This window comes from Trachypithecus francoisi, unplaced genomic scaffold (genome assembly GCF_009764315.1).
Source record: "Trachypithecus francoisi isolate TF-2019V2 unplaced genomic scaffold, Tfra_2.0 Lachesis_group12, whole genome shotgun sequence".
NCBI classification, from domain to species: Eukaryota; Metazoa; Chordata; class Mammalia; order Primates; family Cercopithecidae; genus Trachypithecus; species Trachypithecus francoisi.
In genome coordinates, this window is record NW_022681457.1 from 1,581,303 (window position 1) to 1,599,546 (window position 18,244).

At 46.6% G+C, this 18,244-nt stretch overlaps 1 long non-coding RNA gene and 1 pseudogene across 1 annotated transcript in view; one reads left to right on the forward strand and one right to left on the reverse strand.

Annotated features, from left to right (window-relative positions):
• Positions 1-1,796: 1,796 nt before the first annotated feature.
• The window catches only part of LOC117091436, a 46,339-nt gene continuing 29,891 nt past the window's right edge, over positions 1,797-18,244 (reverse strand). Inside the window, exon 3 of the long non-coding RNA XR_004440425.1 lies at positions 1,797-2,909. This is a non-coding gene — a long non-coding RNA (uncharacterized LOC117091436). The remainder of the gene's footprint in view (positions 2,910-18,244) is intronic.
• On the forward strand, positions 5,928-10,448 carry LOC117091434 (annotated as a pseudogene).

An 18,244-nucleotide genomic window follows, 5' to 3' on the forward strand; every position in this document is an offset into this window, starting at 1 on the left:
TCACAGACACTCCTGAATGATATCCAGGTTCTCGGGCCAGGCTGGCAGATCTTGGCTCCTGGAATGTGAAACCTCCAAGGACTTGGCAATTCCTGCCGTCAGCAGCTTCCCTACTTCTACTGTACAATCATATAATATGGTAGAATGATATCATGATATTCTGCCATTACGTGGAATACACACAGTTCCAATAAGAGTGTCATAAACAATCTAGCACAGCATTCTGGTTAGTGCACGCTGTCCCATTTCTTAATCCATTTTGTTCAACTAAAATGTAACATTGTTTATGCCCAACTGATGGTTTTCCATGTTATCAGGACATCCTAATCTGTGTCCTGGAAAACACCACTCTACCCCACAGCAGCGAGGCATGGAGACCAATGTAGCAGACAGGGAGATAGTGCTGGAAGCAGGGTCCGCTCTGCCCCAGGGGAAGGTGGGTGCTGAGCACTCTGGTATTTATCATGAGGTCATTTCTGCTGCCGCCTCTTCCCTTGTCTCCTGCCTCCAGAGCTCCATAGAGAAGCCCCGTCCATGCTCCACAGAAAGACAGATATAGGATATTCCACACACAAAAATCTGACCGCATACATCCCCTGCTGGGACCAACCCTGGGGAGAATGGCTTGTCCATGCCAGGTGCGGCCTGTGAACTCACAAACTGGGGAAATCCTGCAGAAGCTGGGAGGGGCCCACAGAACTGACTCAAAACAGCTCCTTCCCCTCTGATTTCTCATCCTGACCCCAAGATGGCTCTTCTGGGGGGAAATCACACACTCAACCCTCTGAAAAAGCACGTTAAGGAAAAATGTCCTTGAAAATCTCCAGAGGACTGTGGAATTTCTCCACCAGAACTCCACAGTGACAATGATACTAAACACAAGCACCACAATAACCAAAATCAGGAGTTTTATTCTCCCCCCTTCTCTCTCTTTCTCTCTCTCTCTCTCTGTTATGAACTTCATGAAGACACTGACTTTGCGTTTTCTACTCAGCACTGCATCACCAGTGTCTGACACAAAGAGCCTGGGACATGTGGGCTTCCAAGTTCTCCTGTCCTGGGTAAATGACCATTAATGAGACAGAGAAGGAGTTGAAGAGCCCCCAGAGGAATGTGAGTCCCAGAGGTCCTGCCAGATCCACTCCCACCTTCCAAACCTGTGAAAGTCAGGTGCCTGAGTCACACAGTCTCACAGTCTCTCCCACCCCCATGAGCTGCAGGTGAGTGAGAGTTACTGCGTCCTGGGCCATGGGCTTGGGTTTTGAGGTCGGGACCTGATGGGAGGATGTTAGGGGTTAGCAATGTACCAAGGAAAGTGGACAGAGTCATAGCTCAGTAGGATCCTGTGGAATCACTGTGTGGCTCTGTGAGGAGGGGAGGGCGATAACCCCAGAAGCATGCCTCACCTTCCTGTTTGCCAAAGAGGGGGCAGGTAGGGCAGAGAAGGTGAAGGGTTCACCACTTCTCCCCTGGTTCTCAAAGTGTCTGAGATCAAATCTGCTATCCCACATACACTGCCTGGCTCCTCTACTGCCCAACGACCCAGCCTGTCTCCACAGGAGGGCCAGACATGCCGTGACATCACCAGCTCCTCTAGGAATATGGGATACAAGGAGTGGCTAAGATCAGCTGACCACCCGCTCACTCGGCTGCAGCCCCTCCAGAGCAATTGCTTCCCGAAGCTGCGTTCTGGATAAGGAGGACAGGACCCCATTCCGCCCGAGCCCCTCTCCCATCTCAGCCACCACCAGGGGTCGCTCCCCACTCCAGACTCCCTGTTCCCTCATCCTATTCCCATGCCCAGCCAAATCTCTGCAATTCCCCATCCACAGCGCCCGGGTCAGCCTCATCCACAGCCCTGTTTCAGTTTCTGAACTGCCCAAAGCCATATGGAGCCCTGGTTCCACCCAATCTTCTTCTAAATGTTGGTGCCAGTCGTATCTGTGGCTGTCCACTCACCCCATCTTCCCCTTCCCTCTCCCACAGCGGTCTTGGCCGCTCTCTGCATGTGACTCTCCCTGTCTCCACTCCCTCAACCACCCCATGAAATGATCTCATTTGGTCATTTAAATGGAAAGCTAAAAAGTTTTAAGTGACTCCAGGAGAGCAGGAGAGAGGCAGGTCTCCCAGCTCAGACCCCGCCCCGGGACGCCCCTAGGGAAGATGCACAGCTGGATGTAGGTGCCCAAGACACCGTGCCTCTTAAACCCGGAATCCTCAGGTGTCTGGGTCCTGCCCCATACGGGCCCCCTACACCGTTGGTCCAGATCCCCCACCTTCACCCAACACGAGGTATTGATATCAAAGCGTCACCTCGTCTGGCACAAGAATCTGAAACACAGACCACACCTTACACCAACGTGGTGTATCCCTCCTTCGACCTGAGTCCAGCAAGCCCAGAGTCAGGGCTCTGGGTTTCCGCCCAAATGTCGCGCATGCGCACAGAAGACGCCTGGCGTCGCCTCTAAGGGACAGGAATCTCAGGCTTCCCAGAATCACTAGGTCTGATTTAAATAGCATCAAATAAATTGGAAAAGAAAGAACGTGTTATTGCCTAAGGTGATGAAATTTTCAGAGGATGTGTCGGTCCTGTCTGGCGGACAGAGAGGGCCACTAGAGGGAATGAACGAGTCTTCTCTGAACATCCATGAGGATGAAGAACAGTCTCTGAGGTGACGGTACCAAGTCACCGACCACCTCCCAGGGATCCTCTCAACCGATCCTCATAGCAGCACTGCATGGTCGGACCTCATCACCCACATTCCACCAAGAGGAAGCTGAGACCCGGGGCCTTCATCCACTCATGTCCTCCAGATCCCTGGCACCCATCCTGGGCCCCACCCCATCATCCAGGCCTTGGACCTTCGACCTGAGGAGGGTCCCTGTCTCCTCCGTGAGCCGTCCTGGGCCTGAAGAGGCCCAGAAAGCAGAACAGAAAGAGCTGTGATGGAGTGAATCTTATATAGTAAGAATAAAATTATTTTGAGAAATTTCTGGGTCATGTATTTACCCACAGAAAAACAGAAGCTAACACATACACACACACACACAGGCTGTCACGTGTCCTCAGCACAAAGTGCCTTGAGCAAGACCATTGCTGACCCCACACTTAGCCTGACTGTGATCTTACTGTGATCAGCACATCCCATCAGTGTGGCAACAGGTGTGGCCAGCGTGGGAACCAGGTCTCTTCTTCAGATTTGCTCTTCGTTTCTGAATAGCCACCGTCAGAACAGGCACCCTCCTAGAAGTCACTTGATTAAAAATTTCCTTTTAGGTATTTAGGTTGACATTCTATCAATCAATTTAAGTATAAATGTATATTTATTATAAAAGTGTAAGTTGGCTCTAATTAATGATTATGGTGAATTTTACTAACTATAACTATTAAAATATTCCAGTAGATAAAAATTGTGCTAAAAATGTACAGTTAATACAAGGGTGATTACTTAAAGGTAAATCTTATAATTTTTGATCTAATAAATCTTCATATACATGATCATGAGGCACATCAATAGAATTAATACTAATATTTATAGCAATACTTGGTGTGCTATCTTTCATAAAAAATAACATTGATAGTAAAAAAAAAAAAAAATCAGCTGGGTGCGGTGGCTCACACCTGTAATCCCAGCACTTTGGGAGGCCGAGGCAGGCAGATCACGAGGTCAGGAGATCAAGACCATCCTGGCTAAACGGTGAAACCCCATCTCTACTAAAAATACAAAAAATTAGCTGGGTGTGGTGGCGGGTGCCTGTAGTTCCAGCTACTCGGGAGGCTGAGGCAGGAGAAGGGCATGAACTCGGGAGGCGGAGCTTGCAGTGAGCAGAGATCGCACCACTGCACTCCAGCATGAGTGACAGAGTGAGACTCTGTCTCAAAAAAATAAAATAATAGTAATAATAAATCATGAAATTTAAAGATTCTATTTAATTTTGAGCTGTTTGATTTTCATGTAGGGCATGACTATCTGAAGTAATAAATTTGGGGATGCATTAATATGTGATGACCTACATCTCCCCCTAAATTCATGTGTTGAAGTCCTAACCCCAGTATCTCTGAATATAACTGTATTTGGAGATAAGGTCTTTGAAAAGGTGATTACGGTAAAATGAGGTCATATGAGTGGGACCTAATCCAAGCTGACTGGTGTCCTTATAAGAAGAGGAGATTGGCCGGGCGCGGTGGCTCAAGCCTGTAATCCCAGCACTTTGGGAGGCCGAGACGGGCGGATCACGAGGTCAGGAGATCGAGACCATCCTGGCTAACATGGTGAAACCCCGTCTCTACTAAAAATACAAAAAAAACTAGCCGGGCGACGTGGCGGGCGCCTGTAGTCCCAGCTACTCGGGAGGCTGAGGCAGGAGAATGGCATGAACCCGGGAGGCGGAGCTTGCAGTGAGCTGAGATCCGGCCACTGCACTCCAGCCTGGGCGGCAGAGCGAGACTCCGTCTCAAAAAAAAAAAAAAAAAAAAGAAGAGGAGATTAGGGCACACACACACACGCAGAGGCCATGTGAGGACACAGGGAGGAGTGGGCCATGGATAAGCCAAAGATAGACCCTAAGAAGAAACCATCCGGCCAACACCTTGATCTCATACATCTGGCTTCCAGAACTGTGAGGAAATGAATTTCTCCTATTCAAGCAACCCCTCTGGCACCCCTGGTTATGGCAGTCATGGGGGATTAACACAGGCATAAGGAAAATGATGGATGTAAGAGCCAGAGAAAGGAAGAAAATCAAATGTAATTTATCCTCATACAATTTTCAAAATAATGGACTTTAGGAAAACACGTTTGGGAAGCTATTCTGAACTGGGTGTTTGGCATTTTATTCTAAACTGGGTGTTTAGTGTTTTAAGTGTTTTGAATTTTTGACTATTGATAGAACTATTTGAATAGTTGAAGAGGAAACATATTTGAAACCTAATGATATTATGACTCCCGGCTAAGGTTCTGTTACCAACGGAAAGTCTTGACTGTGAGCTGTCTGGGTTCTTGGTGCATTGAACAAAGAATTGAACAAAAATCAAAAGCAAAACGGCGGAAGAGGAAGACATAGATTTGCTGAAGCGAAAGTACACACCCGAGTGGGAGTGGGCTCGAGCAAGCAGCTCAAGAGCCCTGAGTATAGTATTCCTTGGGTTTTTACCGACTAAAGGAAATTTGTAACCCCCCTAGATACCCTTTAGAGGCCTCCAATTGGTTATACCCTATGCAAATGAAGGATTGATTGGTGGCCAATCAGAGGCTGAAGTGGAGGCTTGGCCCACGGCCAATCAAAGGCTGAAGTTCTCCCTTTGATTTAATTCCAAGAAGTCAGCCATGGGTTGCCCTTAGGCTCCTTGTCTCCAGACCCTATTCTGCCTTAGTTCCTTCTTTAGAATATATTATTAATAACTGCCTGGTAATGATATTGCCCTAGACAGACAGATGAGTGACTTCCTGCAATGTAGCCATCTCTGAGAGTCCCTCCCTACAGCATGTCCACAGGCAGAGTGAGGATTCAGGGGTCCCCTGGCAGCTGGCAACACTGAAGAATGAGTTCGAGCTTGGAAATTGACTGCTCATCACAGCAACAATAAAACTATTATTTTTTGGCCGGGCGCGGTGGCTCAAGCCTGTAATCCCAGCACTTTGGGAGGCCGAGGCGGGCGGATCACAAGGTCAGGAGATCGAGGCCATCCTGGCTAACACGGTGAAACCCCGTCTCTACTAAAAATACAAAAAACTAGCCGAGCGAGGTGGCGGGCACCTGTAGTCCCAGCTGCTCAGGAGGCTGAGGCAGGAGAATGGCGTGAACCTGGGAGGCGGAGATTGCAGTGAGCTGAAGATTTGGCCACTGCACTCCAGCCTGGGCGACAGAGCGAGACTCCGTCTACAAAAAAAAAAAAAAAACTATTATTTTTTAGAAATCTGATAACATTCTAGATTCCTCATTTTTTGCCCCAGTTTGTTCCTTGGTGGTGATATTCACCTTCAGCCTCAGGGTCTGGAGAAAAGAGAAGGTCTCTCAGGAATTTTAGCACTAGGGCAAATCTTACAAATGGAAAGTTGCCAAAGAGTGGGGAGAGCATTTGGAAGGCTGGCATCAGTGCTGAGAGGATGAGAGGGATAGGAGAGATAACTGAGAGAAGAGGCACAGACTCCAGGGACGGCCTGGGAATGTGCTGCATAGCACAGGCAGGAAGGGCACACAGAGGGAATGGGCAGGTTTTTGTCAGGAAACCCAGAGATACAGAGCACAAGATGGGTAGCCAGAGCCGGGATTTCACCATATTGCCCAGGCTGGTCTCCAACTCCTGGCCTCAAGCCATCCGCCCACCTTGACCTCCCAAAGTGTTGGGATTACAGGTTTGATTTAGCATGCTAGCCTTTTTATTAAGTTTTAAACCACTTTTTCTTCAAATTTGGACTTCAAAGTGAGATGAATCACTGAGCCAGCTTTTTGATTAATTTTTTTTTTATGGAATGCTTCACGAATTTGGGTGTCATTTAAACCACTTTTATGTCAAATTTGGACTGGAAAGTGAGAAGTCTCTAGGATACCTAGAATAAGGTCTTACTTGACAGTCGTCAGAAAAACACACCCTAACCTCTTCAATTTTCTGTTACAGCCCATTGGAAAATGCTGGTGTTGTCACTGTTTTTTCTGGTGTCTTCAAGGTTAACTCCGCTTTGGAAACAACTGAAGCCCTGTATTGGGAGAGTCCTAATCTGCCCATCCACACCACTAGTGGTTGTATAGTGGGAACAGGTGGGCTTGGGAAGTAGTGGAGATTTGAACAGGGCTCAGGCCATTTGGGATCTTCTGTTGTAGGACTAGGGTTCAGGGAGGCATGACACAGGCTGCTTGCACTGATACATGGTTTGTTCAACAATGGTTCTGGGCCCTGGGATCCCAGCAGAGCTCCCTGATTTCAGTCTCCTGAGGGCTCATTTAGACTTCTTATTCAGATCTGACTCTGTCACCCCAGGACATGTTTCTTAGACATTTCCCAGAGCTCTCTGTATCCCAGGGTGGGAAATTCTCAGTTGCCTCCATCCTTACACAATGAACCGCCGCCTCACCCAGGATGAATGGGGCTCTGTCCCTGGTGCTGAACGCGTGCCTCTGGTCGTGTGCTGGGAGATAGATGAGTTCTCAGACAAAGGCAGAAAACATATGAACATCAGAAGACAGACATGGAGTGAGGTGCCTCCCACCATGCAAGAGTTTCCATTATTGATTTCCTTTTAAGCTATTCACTGGGTGACAAATTTACTTGTCATCCTATATCGCCAAAGTCATTGTACAAAACATCTTTCACAGGATTGTTCACACAGGCGAGGAATGGACACTCAGACCATGTGTAGACTCTTTGCTGAGTCAAATGTCATCCTCTGCCTCCTGCTTTATTCTTAAGCTGGGAAGTTTCTCTTCATTCATTCACTTCTTTATAGATTCTCCCTTGAGGTCTTGTGAATCCTTAATTTTTCATGACTAAATACTTCCTTTTCTTTCATAACACATAGTATCTGATTTTCTGGGAAACTTTCTATTTGGCAAATATGGGACCAGGGATGTCAACGTGAGTTCTCCATGGAAAGACTGATCTCACTGATTTAGAATTTGTGGTGGTTCTTGTGATAAGATACCTGAAGAAAATATTGCTCTTACGTGACATTAAAGAAGAAAAATGTGACACTTAAGGTGAGTAAAAAGAAGGTGTGTGGTTCTCTATTCCCTGGGCATTCGTATGTAGGAACTGGATGCTAGAAAATCTTTGGCTTCACTTTCAGCTGGCTCAGAGGAGGCCAAGGTGCACCTTTCTTCAGTCATCCCAAATCCGGGTTCATCCAACACCAGCTGCCACCACCATGACCCCAGTGAGATCAAAGTTCTATACCTCAGGTGCACTGGGGGTGAAATCGGTGCCACTTCTGTTCTGGCCCCCAAGATTAGCCCATTGGTCTGCCTCCAAAAAAGGTTGGTGATGACATTGACAAGGCAATGGGTGACTGGAAGGGCCTGAGGATTACAGTAAAACTGAACATTCAAAGCAGGCCCAGATTGAGGTGCTGCCTTCTGCCTCTGCCCTAATCATCAAAGTCCCCCAAGGAACCACCAAGAGACAGAAAGAAACAGAAAAACATTAAACACAGTAGGAATATCACTTTTGATGAGATCGTCGACATTGCTCGACAGATCCAGCACCGATCTTTAGCCAGAGAACTCTCTGGAACCATTAAAGAGATCAGGGGGAATGCCCAGTCTGTGGACTGTGATGTTGATGGCCGCCACCCTTATGACATCATAGATGACACCAACAGTGGTGCTGTGGAATGCCCAGCTAGTTAAGAAGCACAAAGGAAACTATTTCAAGAAAGGATCATTTGACAACTGGAAGAAAAAAAAAAGAAAATCTTTGGCTTCATCTTGAGGGAAAGGCAAAAGACCCTACCAGCCACTTCCCCAACACGACCTCATCACATCACTATTGTGAAACCTGAAGAAGTGGTCTTTGAGGGATTTTTCAGATTTAGCACTTCAGCAGACCCAGGGCTGTCACCTGGTCCTGAGACTCTCTGAGTATTGCTCCTGCCTGCTGTGCTTGTTCCACCCACTCGGCTTGACTGCACTCAGACCACACTACCACGCCAGATCCCACACCTGCCACAGGCAAGCCAGGCATGGTGTGTGAGCAAGCAAGAGTAGGGTCTGGCCACTGTGCACAGCCAAGCACTCTGGCTGCTTCGGTGGAGTGGGCAGTTCCAGGAGCTGGCATAAATGCCATCTCCATGCAAGGCTGTGGCTGGACCAGATGTATCGCATACAGCTGCTGCTGCAGGCACCTGCATCTGGACAAGGGGAACATGGCAGTGCCTGGAAGCTTGGAGACACCAAGAACCATAGAACCCCAAAGAGGGTGTCACAGCCCTGACTTGACAAACCCCTCGGTCTCTGGTCCTCAAAAGACTGCAGCTTTTCTCTGCTTCTTGTTACTTGTAATGTGCAGAGTGGGAGGTCATGTTTCAGCCCTGTTTGTGTTACAGTTCTTTCAGGGGTTGGCACCTAAGTTCTTGTTGCAGGTAGCAGGGACCAGCCTGCATGTGTGAAGTGTGCAGGTGGAACACAGAGCACTCCACCCACCCAGGTGGATATCAGAGGATGGGCCCTCAGGCACTGGTGAGGCCCAACCCTCTCCCTCAGTGACATCTGCATTCCTAATATTCTTTTTGAACATCTGAAAGTCCACCAAATTCCTGCCTGTCATCTGGGAGAGACTCTGTGAGGCCACGTGGAAATCACACCCAGGTGTCACCCGGATAATGATTCCATCTCTTTTGCACTTATTCCAGAGGCAAAGCCCACCACAGGAGAAAACCCCAGTGCTCTCCTGTGTGCCGCGTTCCAGAAGTTCAGTCCCCCAGCAGCACTTGGGATTGTGGGAAAGTGTTTCCTGAAGCCAGCCTGGGGCATCTGGGATCAGGGGCTGCTTGCCTTTCTGGAGGGGCTCAGCTCAGGACTAAGGGGGATTCCGGGCTGTAATAAGGGTGCCTGAGTCCCGTCCACATGGTGTCTATGACCTGCAGGGGGCGCTTATGCCAGGGTCTTTCTTACATAGAGAAAACTAGGGTGACAAAATGTAACCAATGGGAGTTGGAGTTTACTCTTATTTCCCAGGAATCCATGAGAGTCCTGTGACCCTGGAAAGAGATGGGGTCCCCAATAAGTAAGGACATGGCAGTGACTGATGCAGCCCGGCTTCCTGTCCTCAAAGAGTTTCAGGCCCACTGTCCCTGGACAGTGACAACCCAGAGTGGTGGGCAGCTCTCGGATGGGGGAGGCACAGGCTGCTTCTTTGGGAATTTTGATATGGGGTTTTAGTGGACCCTGCTGCTTGCTGGGAAAATTCCCCACCTTGGAACTGTAATGGATTTCAGGAGAAATGACACACAGTTGCTCATGGATATAAAATAAATTTTATAGCCAAAAGAGGACCCAGTGTCAGCACTCCCCAGAAAGAAGGATTCAGGCTTGGTCCAGTGTGAAGCAAGTGTGCACTTACCCAGGTGGCTTTGCCTATTTTTGTGCATGGGCCCATGGTGAAGGTTGCTGCATGTGAGTTGGGTTTTAAGTGGTTTGAATGTCCTTCTGCTGCTGAGAGAGGGAGCACATGCTGTGCCCAGATGTGCAGTGGAGGTGACTAAGGACTGAAAAGCTGTCAATCTCCAAAATTGAATTTTCTTGCCATACAGGGAGATGAAAGGGCTACTAGAAAAGAGCTTATCTGACCTTTTGAGAAAATGAAAAGATCCCAACCCAGGTATGTGTGACTGCAAAGTCTCAGGATTGCTGAGACAGGAGCTCTTGCATCCACAGAGACCTGGGCTGGTCCAGCTGCCCTCCCTCCCACCCAGCCTCTGACTCCCCGGCTCTGTCATCATCTCCCTCTGCTGATTTTTCTTTTTTTTCTTTTTTTTTGCTTGAAATAAAAATGTTTATTTTTAGTATTATTTGATAACATAAAAGAAAACACAGGTTTTAGTAGTTTATATACAGATCCTCAGCCAGGTGCGGTAGCTCAAGACTGTAATCCTAGCACTTTGGGAGGCCGAGGTGGGTGGATCCCGAGGTCAGGAGTTGGAGACGACCCTGGACAACGTGGTGAAGCACTGACTCTACTAAAAATACAAAAAAAAAAAAAAAAAAAAAAGCTGGGCACGATGGTGGGAGCCTATAATCCCAGCTACTTGGGAGACTGAGGCAGGAGAATCTCTTGAACCCAGGAGGTTGAGGTTGCGGTGAACCGAGATGACATCACAGCACTCTAGACTGGGCGACAGAGGAAGACTTCATCTCAAAAAAAAAAAAAAAAAAGAATCCTCATGTGCATGTAGCTTTTTTTGTGTGATTTATTTGTTCTATTTGCAATATTTTGCTATTTAATTCTCTTCATCCTTTTTATATTACAACTATTTTTTCTTTATCTGTTAGGTCAATTTTCTTTCTTTTTTTTTTTATTATACTTTAAGTTCTAGGGTACATGTGCACAACGTGCAGGTTTGTTACATATGTATACTTGTGCCATGTTGGTGTGCTGCACCCATCAACTCGTCAGCACCCATCAATTCATCATTTATATCATGTATAACTCCCAATGCAATCCCTCCCCCCTCCCCCCTCCCCATGATAGGCCCCAGTGTGTGATGTTCCCCTTCCAGAGTCCAAGTGATCTCATTGTTCAGTTCCCACCTATGAGTGAGAACATGCGGTGTTTGGTTTTCTGTTCTTGTGATAGTTTGCTAAGAATGATGGTTTCCAGCTGCATCCATGTCCCTACAAAGGATGCAAACTCATCCTTTTTTATGGCTGCATAGTATTCCATGGTGTATATGTGCCACATTTTCTTAATCCAGTCTGTCACAGATGGACATTTGGGTTGATTCCAAGTCTTTGCTATTGTGAATAGTGCCGCAATAAACATACGTGTGCATGTGTCTTTGTAGTAGAGTAATTTATAATCCTTTGGGTATATACCCAGTAGTGGGATGGCTGGGTCATATGGTACATCTAGTTCTAGATCCTTGAGGAATCGCCACACTGTTTTCCATAATGGTTGAACTAGTTTACAATCCCACCAACAGTGTAAAAGTGTTCCTATTTCTCCACATCCTCTCCAACACCTGTTGTTTCCTGACTTCTTAATGATTGCCATTCTAACTGGTGTGAGATGGTATCTCATTGTGGTTTTGATTTGCATTTCTCTGATGGCAAGTGATGATGAGCATTTTTTCATGTGTCTGTTGGCTGTATGAATGTCTTCTTTTGAGAAATGTCTGTTCATATCCTTTCCCCACTTTTTGATGGGGTTGTTTGTTTTTTTCTTGTATATTTGTTTGAGTTCTTTGTAGATTCTGGATATTAGCCCTTTGTCAGATGAGTAGGTTGCAAAAATTTTCTCCCATTCTGTAGGTTGCCTGTTCACTCTGATGGTAGTTTCTTTTGCTGTGCAAAAGCTCTTTAGTTTAATTAGATCCCATTTGTGAATTTTGGCTTTTGCTGCCATTGCTTTTGGTGTTTTAGACATGAAGTCCTTGCCCATGCCTATGTCCTGAATGGTACTACCTAGATTTTCTTCTAGGGTTTTTATGGTATTAGGTCTAACATTTAAGTCTCTAATCCACCTTGAATTAATCTTCGTATAAGGAGTAAGGAAAGGATCCAGTTTCAGCTTTCTGCTTACGGCTAGCCAATTTTCCCAGCACCATTTATTAAATAGGGAATCCTTTCCCCATTTCTTGTTTCTCTCAGGTTTGTCAAAGATCAGATGGCTGTAGATGTGTGGTATTATTTCTGAGTACTCTGTTCTGTTCCATTGGTCTATATTTCTGTTTTGGTACCAGTACCATGCTGTTTTGGTTACTGTAGCCTTGTAGTATACTTTGAAGTCAGGTAGCGTGACGCCTCCAGCTTTGTCCTTTTGACTTAGGATTGTCTTGGCAATGCGGGCTCTTTTTTGGTTCCATATGAACTTTAAAGCAGTTTTTTCCAACTCTGTGAAGAAACTCATTGGTAGCTTGATGGGGATGGCATTGAATCTATAAATAACCTTGGGCAGTATGGCCATTTTCACGATATTGATTCTTCCTATCCATGAGCATGGTATGTTCTTCCATTTGTTTGTGTCCTCTTTTATTTCACTGAGCAGTGGTTTGTAGTTCTCCTTGAAGAGGTCCTTGACATCCCTTGTAAGTTGGATTCCTAGGTATTTTATTCTCTTTGAAGCAATTGTGAATGGAAGTTCATTCATGATTTGGCTCTCTGTTTGTCTGTTACTGGTGTATAAGAATGCTTGTGATTTTTGCACATTAATTTTGTATCCTGAGACTTTGCTGAAGTTGCTTATCAGCTTAAGAGATTCTGGGCTGAGACAATGGGGTTTTCTAAATATACAATCATGTCATCTGCAAACAGGGACAATTTGACTTCTTCTTTTCCTAATTGAATACCCTTGATTTCTTTCTCTTGCCTGATTGCCCTAGCCAGAACTTCCAACACTATGTTGAATAGGAGTGGTGAGAGAGGGCATCCCTGTCTTGTGCCAGTTTTCAAAGGGAATTTTTCCAGTTTTTGCCCATTCAGTATGATATTAGCTGTGGGTTTGTCATAAATAGCTCTTATTATTTTGAGGTACGTTCCATCAATACCGAATTTATTGAGCGTTTTTAGCATGAAGGGCTGTCAAAACCGCTCAACTACATGGAAACTGAACAACCTGCTCCTGAATGACTACTGGGTACATAACGAAATGAAAGCAGAAATAAAGATGTTCTTTGAAATCAATGAGAACAAAGATACAACATACCAGAATCTCTGGGACACATTTAAAGCAGTGTGCAGAGGGAAATTTATAGCACTAAATGCCCACAAGAGAAAGCAGGAAAGATCTAAAATTGACACTCTAACATCACAATTAAAAGAACTAGAGAGGCAAGAGCAAACACATTCAAAAGCTAGCAGAAGGCAAGAAATGACTAAGATCAGAGCAGAACTGAAGGAGATAGAGACACAAAAAACCCTCCAAAAAATCAATGAATCCAGGAGTTGGTTTTTTGAAAAGATCAACAAAATTGACAGACCGCTAGCAAGACTAATAAAGAAGAAAAGAGAGAGGAATCAAATAGACGCAATAAAAATGATAAAGGGGATATCACCACTGACCCCACAGAAATACAAACTACCATCAGAGAATACTATAAACACCTCTACGCAAATCAACTAGAAAATCTAGAAGAAATGGATAATTTCCTGGACACTTACACTCTCCCAAGACTAAACCAGGAAGAAGTTGAATCCCTGAATAGACCAATAGCAGGCTCTGAAATTGAGGCAACAATCAATAGCCTACCCACCAAAAAAAGTCCAGGACCAGATGGATTCACAGCTGAATTCTACCAGAGGTACAAGGAGGTGCTGGTACCATTCCTTCTGAAACTATTCCAATCAGTAGAAAAAGAGGGAATCCTCCCTAACTCATTTTATGAGGCCAACATCATCCTGATACCAAAGCCTGGCAGAGACACAACAAAAAAAGAGAATTTTAGACCAATATCCCTGATGAACATCGATGCAAAAATCCTCAATAAAATACTGGCAAACCGGATTCAGCAGCACATCAAAAAGCTTATCCACCATGATCAAGTGGGCTTCATCCCTGGGATGCAAGGCTGGTTCAACATTCGCAAATCAATAAACGTAATCCAGCATATAAACAGAACCAAAGACAAGAACCACATGATTATCTCAATAGATGCAGAAAAGGCTTTTGACAAAATTCCTCTGCTGATTTTTCTTCCCAGCTTGACTTAACTGCCCTGAGAGACCAGGACCAAGGCCAAGGACGGCCGGCTGGGCTCCTCCCTCCCCAGAGACGCCAACCCAACCCCACCCTGAGGAATGTGCTTCTCCTTGGCACTGGCTAGTCTCCAGGCCTAAATTCAACACTGTTTGTAGCAGGCCAAATGCCAAGCGCAATCTCAGCCTGCCCAGGAAGGACCTAGGACTGAGGCTGTGAGCTCTCAACTTGTTTTTCTGGGGCAACATACCAGGGCAGCTAGTCAGTGATTTTAGGAAAGACGAGGTGAGCCTGTGCCCAGAGGATTTTTCCTTCCGGTGTTTAGTAGTAGCTGTTTGGCTGTGACTCGCTAGGAAAAACTCACATCATATTATATCTGACTGACACACAGCCCAAAAGAAAGTTGAATTAAACACTGATAAGATACTGTAGTGTGCACATTCCTCTATTCTTTATTGATGCTGGTTTAATGTCTTGGATACCCATGGTGACAAATAAATTGGTTCACAACCTGAAAAAGTGTCATAATCCCCGTGTTGGAGACCACTGCTCTACACGGCAGCTGCAGGAGAGGGGAGGCCTGAAGGCAGAGTGAGAAATGGGGTGGGGGATGTGTGTGCTTATCCCATCCACCCATGAGAGCGAGTGGGCCTGCAGGACTCTGGAAATTGCATGAGTATTTCTGCTCCATCAGCCTCCTACCTGGTCTCCTGCTCCCATGTCAATCCTCCCAACCAGCCTCCTCCCAACAGAAGGACACACGGATTTTCCTGAATCACAATCTGATTACTTCTCTCCCCTGCTTAGGGACTGCCTGTAGCTTAGGAGCACTGAGAAGAAAGACCAGATCTCACCGAGGCTCATAAGGGGAGATGGACAGGGGAAGTGATGGGAATGGTGGGAGCTTCCATGGCCTCCCTGGACTCCAGATCCTCTCCGCATCTCCATGTGTTCAGCAGCTAGGAAGTTCAATTCTTCTTGTTCAGGAGTTTTTAGGCCAGGCGCAGTGGCTCACGCCTGTAATCCCAGAACTTTGGGAGGCTGAGGTGGGTGGATCACCTGAGGTCAAGCGTTCAAGACCACGCTGGCCATAATGGGGAAACCTTGTCTCTACCAAAAAATACAGAAATTAGCCAGGCATGGTGGCGGGCGCCTGTAATCCCCGCTACTCGGGAGGCTGAGGCAGGGAGAATAGCTTGAACTTGGATGGTGGATGTTGGAGTGAGCCAAGATCATGCCACTGCACTCCAGACTGGGTGATAGAGCAAAACACTGTCTCAAAAAAAAAAAAAAAGAGTTTTTATACTTTGGTCTGTATTGCCTCCCCATCATCACCTTTCTTGGAGGTTAGTGGGTGACACTGAAGGTTCCTTCCCTCTAATCCTCAAATATTTTGGTCTTTCTTCTGGTTACTGCCCTGATGCTGAGGCTACCTGGGGGCCCTCCTAAGGCATATTTTTAGCCTGAGCTCCTGCTGTGTGATCTGAAAGAGGCTCATTGGGAAGAACAAAAGACACTCCTATCACTTAGGAAATTCCAAGTTTAGCATCATAATAGGAAGAGGGCCAAAGAACAAACATTTTCATATTACAGCCCACCTGGTAAGCCATGGGTTCAGCAGATTGGATCCCCCTTGCTCTGCCAAATTTGCAGCACTCATGAGTTACCAATCCCAAGGGAGGACTCCCACTGCAGGGAGGATGGCAAAGGCTAACCACCCGGAATACAGGTCTGAACACTTCAGCCACTGCATCTTGGGCTATACTCTGACTACACTGAGTGCGGTGAACAGAACACCCACAACCACAGCCAGTTTGACAAAGCAAGTTAATTACTTATAGACAGGCAGCAAGGGACAGTGGAAGCGTAGGATGCATGACTCACTGGTCCCCCAAGGCTCAGGCACACTGCCCAGGGCAGACAGAGTCTCCCGTGCTTGCCCCACTTGCACCATAGCTGAGGACTCAGCAGTGAGCTCTGGGTTTTATGTGTGGTGAACATGCCCTGGGCAAGTGTTACTGGACATCCCTTCTAGAAAGGATGGGAATGAGGCCAGGGCTGTGCTGGGCAGTTTCTCTTTAGTTCAAGTTGTTGCATTCTCTGGGAAGAATAGAAACACAGCCCAGGCACTTTCAGGCAATGATTCCTTTCTTAGGATGGTGCATTCTGATATAGTTTGGCTCTGTGTCCCCAAACAACTCCTCTCAAATTGCAATCTCCATGTGTCAGGGAAGGGATCTGGTGGGAGGTGATTGGATCATGGGGGCAACTTCTCTATTGTTGTTCTCGTGATAGTGGTCGAGTTCTCATGAGATCTGCTGGTTTAAAAGTGTGTGGCAGTTGCCTGCTCCCTCTCTTTCTCTCCAGCCCCCATGGAAGACGTGCCTTGCCTTCCCTTCACCCTCTGCCATGATTGTACATTTCCTGAGGCCTCCTTAGTCATGAAAAACTGTGAGTCAATTAAACCTCTTTCCTTTATAAATTATCCAGTTTCAAGTCATTCTTTTTTTTTTGAGATGGAGTCTCGCTCTGTCGCCCAGGCTGGAGTGCAGTGGTGCGATCTCGGCTCACTGCAAGCTCCGCCTCCCAGGTTCATGCCATTCTCCCGCCTCAGCCTACTGAGTAGCTGGGACTACAAGCGCCCGCCACCACGCCTGGCTAATTTTTATTTATTTATTTATTTTTTATTTTTTAGTAGAGACGGGGTTTCACTGTGTTAGCCAGGATGGTCTCGATCTCCTGACCTCGTGATCTGCCCGTCTCGGCCTCCCAAAGTGCTGGGATTACATGCGTGAGCCACCGTGCCCGGCCCAGGTCATTCTTTATAGCACCATGAAAATGAACTAATACGCATTTCTAGTGCATTCTACAGTGATTCTGGGAACTCTGGGCAAGAAGAAAGGTGGGAATGCCAGAGTCATCCAATGCTTGTCTTCTGGTGCCCTCCAGGAAGCCATTTCTGGTACCCTGGGCACTGCTCCCAGCCTTACTCACCCTGGGTCATCACTGCAGAGGTGTCTCTGTCCTCCCTGGACTATGATAACCAGGAGGGCAGGACCTGGAACTAAGTCACAATTGTGACCATAGCATCGACTGGCACACAGTAAGTGTACAGGGTGTATTAAACGAATGAATGACAAAAGTGAATTGATGATGAAAGTCTTATGTTCAAGGGGTGTCTCACTCAACCCATCTGTCCTGTCATGGTGACTTGGTGAGACTTGCTGCCTGCAGGTCTTCAAACCTCCCTCTCTTCCAGACAGCCCCAGGGCTTCCCTGTAAAGCTGTTTCTCAGCTGTGCCCTACGGAGTCAGATGCACGGGGAAGGTCTAAGGCTGGATTCCACAGCCCACCTTTTCTCCGCTTAGCCCTCCTAACACAGGACACAGCCACATGCAGGGCTGCAGGAGCCCAGGCTGTCAACAGCATCAACCACCTGCTAGGAGAGGCTAAGGACGAGTGAGACTCAGAGCCTTCCAGCTTACTACGTTTATAAATCCCTTGACTGAAACTATTAGGAAAAATAGTTGTGACATCATCACGTGGGTTACACACAGTCACAAAGAAAAGGGAAAGCAAAAATTGACAAGAGTGTGTCAGCCTCCCTAAGGGGAACATCTCCAGATTTGGATCCCAAATGACTTTTTTCAGAGGAATCCCCCCTTCCTTCTCCTCAGAACAAGCACATTCATTCACACAGGAAGGAGATTAAATTCCTGTGGAGCAGAGGAGGAAAAACCTTTTCACAGAGGAGATTCTGTGGTTTTAACCTTCCTGGGGCCATGATGTATTTGAGAGTCTGGAAATAATTATATGGTTTTTTGCCCACATTATCACAGATAATTGCAAAATATTGTGAAATGCCACTAAATGGCACACTTGAAAACACACACACATACA